General features: G+C 39.0%; 1 long non-coding RNA gene across 1 annotated transcript; it reads right to left on the reverse strand.

The window, feature by feature from the left end:
• Nucleotides 1-594: 594 nt before the first annotated feature.
• Nucleotides 595-3,959, reverse strand: LOC111775454 (uncharacterized). Its single transcript, XR_002811153.2, has 2 exons — nucleotides 3,517-3,959; nucleotides 595-1,345 (listed from the first exon to the last, which is right to left on the reverse strand). It is a non-coding gene; the product is annotated as an uncharacterized lncRNA (long non-coding RNA).
• Between the last annotated feature and the right edge of the window lie 4,679 nt (nucleotides 3,960-8,638).

Genomic DNA, 8,638 nt, shown 5'->3' on the forward strand with positions numbered 1-8,638 from the left:
CAGTACACTCCAGCGACACAGTGTCCATTCGATGACTTGAGTTTTCAAGCTCGCTCCTACTTCAAAGCCATCTCACACTCTCTTCTTTTTGTCTGCAAAATTTTCCATTATCCATATGCCAGCATCACTCTTAGCCATCATTTTGGTCTCAGCTAATGTCACTCTATCTGAGAGGCCATCTCTAATCCTTCATTCTAAATTAGGTACCACTGGTTATTTTCTCTTGGAGCAAATATCTGTTAGCTTTCGTTCAGGTTTCTTGCTGCCATTTATATAGGATTTTGTAGTTAATTTGTGTTTCACCCCCTTGAGCTTAAATTCAGCATCAGCAGGAGGCATATTTGTTGTGTTATCTCTACCTACCCAGCACCCAGCAGACCACCTGGTCCACAGAACGTGGTCAGCAAATATTTTTGAAATGATATGAATTGGTTGAATTTCATCTGCACCTTTCTCAATATTCGACCATGTGATTGTCAATCACATTTCTGGAGTCATCACAGTTATGCTTGGCCCCATAGGAGGCAAGATGTATGACTGTGAATTTCTGACATAGGTTTTTTTCTAGTTAAAATACACACACACACAAAGGGCTTAAAATAACCCTGCAGGTGAATTTAATGCCATCTTTACCAACAAACAAGAATGTTTTTAAAAAACAATCAATAAGTAACAAATACCTCCAAGATCCTGCTTTTTCCATTTTAATGTGAATATGGTATACCAGGGAACAAAGAAAGTCATATATAAGAATAAGATCTTACAACAACGTATAAAAGAGTACTGTTTGCATATCACGAGAGACTCACATACTGACTAAGAGGAAAGTGTGCCCCACAAAGTGCATAAAGCTGCTGGGCCTGACGAATGGAGGTCAAAGATCCAGTTGGAGTCTAGGAGTAGTTAGATCTACCTGCCAATCAGTTTGATTACCACCAATATCTATGCATTTTGTGATCTATTTATGCCTTCCTTCTAATGTTTCTCTTTCAGTAAAAATTGTAGCAAGACCCACTTGCTTGCCCTCATGAAGAGACTTTTCTGTAGAGTAACAGTGCTGGCTCCATAAAGAGCTGTGAGACCTAAAGACAGTATTACTGAGTTCCCACAGAAAAACCCTCTCACGCTGACCTTAGTCAACATGACCGCCTTCCTTTTCTCCAACAATGAGGGTACTGCCAGAGTCAGAGACTCTAGAACCAGAAAGAGAATAACACAACTGGTCACAGATCGAACCGGGGCTGGGTGAATCAGTGTTTCCTTCTGGAAAGGTGACACCTGGCTCTGATCCATCAAATCGCAGCTCTGCTCCAGGCTCACAAAGAAACGTGCACTATAACCTGTGCTTTGGGAGGCCAGAAAAATAAAGATACAAACAGTGAAAAAGTAGCGAGTATTGACTCTGTGCCAGGCACTGCTCTCGGGGCTTTAAATATATTGATTCATTTAATCCCCAGATAACCCAACAAACTAAATACAGTAATTATTATTCTCATTTGGCAGATAATAACAATGAAACAGAGAGTTCAGGCGTCCTGCCCAAGGTTACACAGCTAGTTAGTGATATATGTGCACTTGACCCCCACAGTCCACATCCTAGGGATCCTGTCTTATCCACTTTGTTTTGCTATAGATTGAAAATTTCTGCAACAAAACCCAAGACGTCTGCTGGGTTTGCTTTTTCCCCCGAGGGGGTTGGTGCTTCATGGGTTTCTCTGCACGAAAAAAAATTTTTACACTGACAGCAGAGATGAGAGAAAAAAACACTTGAGTATTGCAAGTGCCATAAAGGCAAGCATCAGTCAGAAATAAACATGAAAATTAAAATAAAATGGAATTGTGAAGGACAAGACAAATATTGGTAAGTCAGGCACAATCAGACTTGCTACTTGGAGCCAGAGGCAGCAATGTTTGAGAAAGCTCCCTGCTTCAAGAGTGCTGGAAATAATCCCTGTATCTTAAAGGGGACTGACTTAAAGATGATAAAAGAGCAAGAAGCAAGGACTTGGAAGAATATTCACATAAGGGGGAAACGTAATAAGAGATATGAGAGGTAAAAGTGATTAGAAACATAGAAATACACACAAAGAAAGAGTGAGATTAGAACAGAGCTACCAATTCTGTATTTCTAACCCATTTCTCAAGAAGTGGCTCAGTCCATTCAGAGAAAATACCAGTAGATAAAATTTATTGCTGATTCTCCACTGTTGGCCTTTAGGACTGGATACAGGAACTTCATGTAAGTTAATACTGAATGTTCAGTGTCAGAGAATATTCTTATCCTATTTTACAAGGATAGCAAATGAGGGACAGAAAATTTTTTAACTTTCCCAAGGTCACTCAATTCTAGTAAATGGAAGGCCAGTTCTGATCTGACCAGAAGTATGTATTGTCTCATTATTCATAAATATCTTGGAGAGGACAAATTCATTGGTATACTGGTAAACGTGGGTGTGGTCTAGGTATAGTCTGTCTCTGTGCTACTCTCTCTGTGCTTCTCTCTCTCTCACACACACACATACACACACACATACAGAAGAGTCATTCAAATCCATTCCACAAAACCTCCCAAACAACACAAGGTAGAATTGGGAAATCAATAAAGAGAGTCGCACAGAGACGGGGTGAAATTTGATGACGGCTGCTGCTAGCTGCATGTCTATCTTGCTGCAAAGTATGGAATCCTCTAGAATCCTGCAGAAGAGACTGACATGAGTACTATTTGCTAGAGTATTGATAGGTGCTGGCACTGTCACCCTCTTTAATATTCAGCCACTCTATTTAGTATTCAGAGTGATGCTGTGTTCCTACTCCTGGCTCATAGGTTGGGAAGCTGAGACACACTGTCAGGAGCTCCCAATCCCCCAGCTTGTAGGAGGCAGAGTAAGGAATTGAAAAAAAGCTGTTCCTGGCTCCCAAGGCTGGACTCTTACTCTGTGCTGCTTTTAAATGGTGCCTTTCAGTGGTGAAGAAAAGCAAACAATATGACAACCCCACTAGGACCCATGCCCATCCATTTCTCCAGTTCCATTCAAATTCTGAAATCTGTCTGTGAGGGCAACGCTGGAGCAGTGTAATTCTGAGTGCACATGTGTGTGCAGCGAATAGGGACCACAACTAAAGAATCTGAACATTGACCCTGAACTCTCGACACCAAAATTTATCAACTGCCTTGAGTCCGGTTCTTAGCAATTTAAGCCAATGGAAAACCTCAACCTCATTCTTAAAGAGAAAGAGGAGAGAGAAGAGCAACCCTTTCCCCTCAGGCTGGCCTCAGCCTCGGCAATGTTGAGCCCCCTTCAGGCTGAGTACCCATGGCCGTCCCCTGCCTACTGTGAGGTCTCCACTGTTACACTCTCCTGTCACCATCAGCCCAGAAATGAGTCCAGAGCTTTGGAAAAGCTGTCCTGAGACCCAAGGGACCACCTCTGTCCTGTCCAGTTCTTCACCTTTCCTCTCTTTTTAGACACTCTCTCCCAAACCTTATTTGAGTCTGAGCCATAATGCAATACTCACCAGGGTTGATCTCTGTTCCTGGATTTGGCAGCAGAACTGTGGCCATCAGTAAATATGTGGCATGTAGAGCCAAAGCAGTTGTGTCTTGAGATTCTCCGAGTTCATCTCCCCCCCGAGCTGCAATTACCTTGTCACCTGCAAGGCACTGACACTTTCTACAAAGGGACCGTGATGCATCTGCAGAGAAGCTGTAAATCTTAGTCCCAAGACAAGTCAGCATCAGTAGTATCTGGGGATTATTAGGACATGAACTAATTAACAGCAAGTGCAGCTGAGAGCAAAACTTTCCTGAGCCCAGAGCAGTGAACTCTGCGTTTCTAAGGGAGTGTGGAATGCACAGGGCATTCTCAGTGCTGTGCTGGGATAGTCCCACCAGGGTCTGCAAAGTGGATACTCATCTCCAAGTCCTGTTCCCACTCAGGGTCACAGTGATGAGAGCTGTCATGTTCGTGCTAGACTCTGAGCCCCGGTGTTTTGTTGTTGAGGACACGACCTCTGCTTGGGGTGCTGGGTCATCTAAATATCGGGAAAGCTCAGACACAACACTACACTCAGATTCTTGCAGGACTCCTTGGGCATTCCCACCAGTCCCACTCACCTCAGGCCATTCTTAAATTTGTCTTCTGCAACAGTCCTGGGGCAGCATGGTCAACAAAAGTGACTCCATTTGCCATTTCTGAAGGTGCTTCTACCCTAATTCTTGAGTCCCTACTATGAATAATGATGCATTCGTATAGTTCCACTTCCTCTTTCTTTCCTTCCACTGCCCAGGGTTAACCATAGAGTTATCTTGATGTTTCTTTTTATACTTTATGTATCCTTATTCTTCTATTTTTTGATAAGTCAATTTAGATATTTACCTCCCTCCCTAGACTAAAATGATGAGATCAATATAACCTTTTTTCCCCATTTCTCTCCCAATTTTTTCAGTTTTATCATTTCTGGAGTGTCACTGTTTTTAGCACTTACATTAGGCTCTGTAACTAAAATTACCACAATCTACTAAAGGCTTATATCTATGGTTAAATGGATTCATTGCCTACTCTCAGTTCTTTGGCCATTGTTCATCAGTTTATCTCTCACGGGTAAAATTCCTGTTTCAGTAATTCCTTCAAGAAGTTCGGAGAATTATAGTCCCTCAGTTCTTGCATGTTCAGTAATTTCTGTCTGCCTCTTGGTACTTAAAAGACTTATTTATTGGAGGTGAATGGTTATTTTTGTGATTCTGAGCCTTCACACTTAATAACCAATCTACCTTTTCCTTTATTTTGGCCATCTCAAAGATATTGCAATAAAGTGTTTTAAATCTTTCAAATTCTCTTATAATTTTTATTGTGAACAGAGCACTTTTCAAAAATATTCTGATTATTGCTGGTGCCTGACACTCAACTGAAGTTGCATATTGACCAAGTTTCTGGAAATCCTACTGGACTCTCTTACTATTCTACACGGTTGTCTGTGGATTCTCCTGTCTTTCCACATGGCAATCACATCATCTGCAGATAATGACAATTTAGTTTCTTCATTTCCAATTTTTCAACCTTCTACTTTTTATTATTGCCATACTATGCTGGTTAAGACCTCCAGCAGAGTGTTTAGCAGAAACAGGGACAACATACACTTGTCCCTCATTGCCAAGCAACTAGGAAACATCCTTTAAAGTTACATCATTAAGTATGATGTTAGCTGTAAAGTTTTGGTAGCTAATATCTTTTTAAACTTTATTTTTTATTGAGGTAACATTGGTTTATAACATTATATAAATTTTAGGTATACATCATTGCATTTTGATTTCTGTGTAGACTACATCATGTTCACCACCCAGACACTAATTATCATCCATCACCATACACACGTGCCCAGTCATTGCTTTGGCCCTCCTCCCTCCCCAATTCCCCTCTAGTAACCACCAATCTAACCTCTGTATCCATGTGTTTGTTTGTTGTTGTTGTTATCTTCTATTTATGAGTGAGATCATATGGTATTTGACTTTCTCCCTCTGACTTATTTTGCTTAGCATAATACCCTCAAGGTCCACCCATGTTGTCACAAATGGCCAGATTTCATCTTTTTTATGGCTGAGTAGTATTCCATTGTGTATACATACCTCATCTACTTTATCCATTCCTCCTTTGATGGGCACTTAGGTTGTTTCCAAGTCTTGGATATTGCGAATGGTAGCTAATATCTATTAAAGTAAAGAAGATGTATTTACACCTGTTTTGCTAAGCAGCTATTTTTTTCATAAATAATGTTGATTTTTTTTAAAAGATTGGCACCTGAGCTAACAACTGTTGCCAATCTTCTTCTTGTTCTTTTTTTTATTCTTCTCCCCAAATCCCCCCAATACATAGTTGTAGATTCTAGTTGTGAGTGCCTCTGGTTGTGCTATGTAGGATGCTGCCTCAGCATGGCCTGATGAGCAGTGCCATGTCCGTGCCCAGGATCCAAACCAGTGAAACCCTGGAGCTGCCAAAGTGGAGTGTGAACTTAACCACTCGACCACAGGGCCGGCCCCAATAATGTTGATTTTTATCTGCATTTTGAGTGCCAGGGTTCCTGCAACATTATTCTTTTTAAATCTATTTTTACTGATGTAAAAATTCACAAAATATAAAATTAACCATTTCAAAGTAAACAATTCAGTGACAATCACTACATTCGCAATGTTATGCAACCACCAACTCTATCCAGTTCCAGAACATTCTCACCATTCTAAAAGAAAACTCCATGTCCATTAATCAGTTGGTTTCTACTCCCTCTTCCCCCCAGGCCCTGATCACCACTATGTTGCTTTACATCTCTAGAGATTTACCTATTCTACACATTTCTTATAAAAAGAAATATAGTATGTGGTCTTTTGTGTCTGGCTTCTTTCACTTAGCACGATGTTTTTGAGGCTTACTCATGTTATAACATATATCAATACTTCACTTGTATATATTTCCCTTATATATACCTGTGTGTGTGTGTATGTATATGTATATACACATACCACATTTTGTTTATCCATTCATCCCCTGATGGGCGTTTGGATTGTTTTGACCTTTTGGTGATTGTGAATAGTGCTGCTATAAACACTAATGTATAAGTATTTAAGTACCTGTTTTCAATTTTGTTGGGTATATACCCAAGAGTGGAATTCCTCGGTCATAAGGTAATTCGATGTTCAACTCTTTAGAGGGATTGCCAAATAGTTTTCCACAGCAACTGAACCATTTCACATTTCAGCAATGCTCAAGAGCTCAAATTTCTACAATGTTATTCTTAATATTAGTAAAATACCAAGCATTTTAGGAAATGCTAAGGAGAGAAGAAATGTTTGTAGGGCCCAAGGACATGTTGTCATAATAAATTCAAAGTTCCTCCATGACACAACACTTGAAATAGACACACGAAAACTCACCACATGTAACCTCTTTTTCCCCCTTCAGTCTCACGTGTTGCCTGTTTCCTACTTATTTCATGTAAATCTTTTATCTGTATATTTAAGAAATAAGGCTCTAGAAAAAAGTAGGCTTCAAATAGTGCTGGATCATCACAGCTGGCAGAAATATTACAAAAGACAGTAAAAATAAGGAGAGCAAACGTAGATGGTATAATTCTTTAGACTTCTTATTAATGAGTCAAATTACATATTACGAGACATTTTTATTTAAAAGGAAATAGAAGATTTCTATTTATATTAGGTTATATTACTCAATATTTTATAACTATGCTGAGAACTTATTAAACCCTAAAAATTATGTTCCTTCGTGTAATTCCAGAAACATAATAAAGTTAAATACATAAAGTCCATGTTACGTAGTAGAGGCCACAACATAACCCCTACAAACCTTTGTCACTATTCAATAACTGATCCTTGTTATGTTCTGATTTTTTCATATATTCAAATGGCATTGTATGTGCAGTGAAAATGTCTAATATTTGTAGCAGAATATTCTCTGGAATCCTTTCTAAAACAATTATGTTAAACCCTCATAAAATTATTTCATTCTATATATAGCTTCCAAGTCTACTTAATTACCCAAATCTAAAATGCCATCAAACAGAGAAAAGCCCTGACAATTAAATTATGACATTCGATCAACTGTAACATGAATCTTAATTTAAGATATGGTCAGATACGAAGAAACAAATCCATGAAATACAAAAATAAAAATAAAATATAATTTATCACTGATACTCTTGCCACACTCATTGCATTCATAAAATCTCTGCATGCAGCAAATTCTGTTACTATTTTTAAGAACTTATGATGCTTAATGATATCCAGTCCTTCGCAGAAAGCATTTTCGGTGACTATAATCACAGTATTTCTGTAATGTATGAGTTTGCTGGTGTAGAATAGAGATATGATTCCTTAAGGATTGCATACCTTCAATGAATCTAGAAATTATTGCCTTGTCTGAGAATACGGTCTCTCTGCTATTTGAGTTGGTGGGCAATGAAGGAGCTCTGAACTGTAAATAAAGCATTTTAGACAATCACTCTAATTCATGGTATTTCTTTCTCGCTGTGCAACAAGTTTTGTGGCCAAAGGCAGACTTTAACTGTATCCATTTGATTCTCTCCTGAATTAAGAACATATATTAATATGTCACTTTCAAAGGCTGTCCACATTCCCTGTTTCTAAGGGGTCTATTATGAGTTTACAGATGATTAGTGAGCTCTGACCTCTACATAAAGGCTTTGTGACGTTTACTACATTAATAGGGTGTCCCTCCTAAATGAATTTGCTGATGTAAGGGAGATATGCATTAATTGGCAAGACTTTACCACATTCACTGCATCTATCTCTCTCATACAAGATGTTCAAAGAGTTTTGACTTTCTAGATGCTCTCATTATCACAACATTCCTGAAATTTTTTTTTGTACAATGAGATATGATTTTTCTGGGCTTTCTTGCCTTTGCTGCAACAATGGGGTCCCTCTGCTGAATGAATGCCCCAACATATAACAAATATGATTTGAAAAAGAATGATTTTCCACTTGCACTGCATCCACAGTGCCTCCTAAATGCACTGCCTCTGACTTTCAAATGAAGTCTTTTGACAATCACTGCATTTATAATGTTTCTCTTGCGGGGAGATCCCTATGGTATAATGAGGGGATGTCTTC

Source organism: Equus caballus, chromosome 10 (assembly GCF_041296265.1).
Source record: "Equus caballus isolate H_3958 breed thoroughbred chromosome 10, TB-T2T, whole genome shotgun sequence".
Classification (NCBI taxonomy): Eukaryota; Metazoa; Chordata; class Mammalia; order Perissodactyla; family Equidae; genus Equus; species Equus caballus.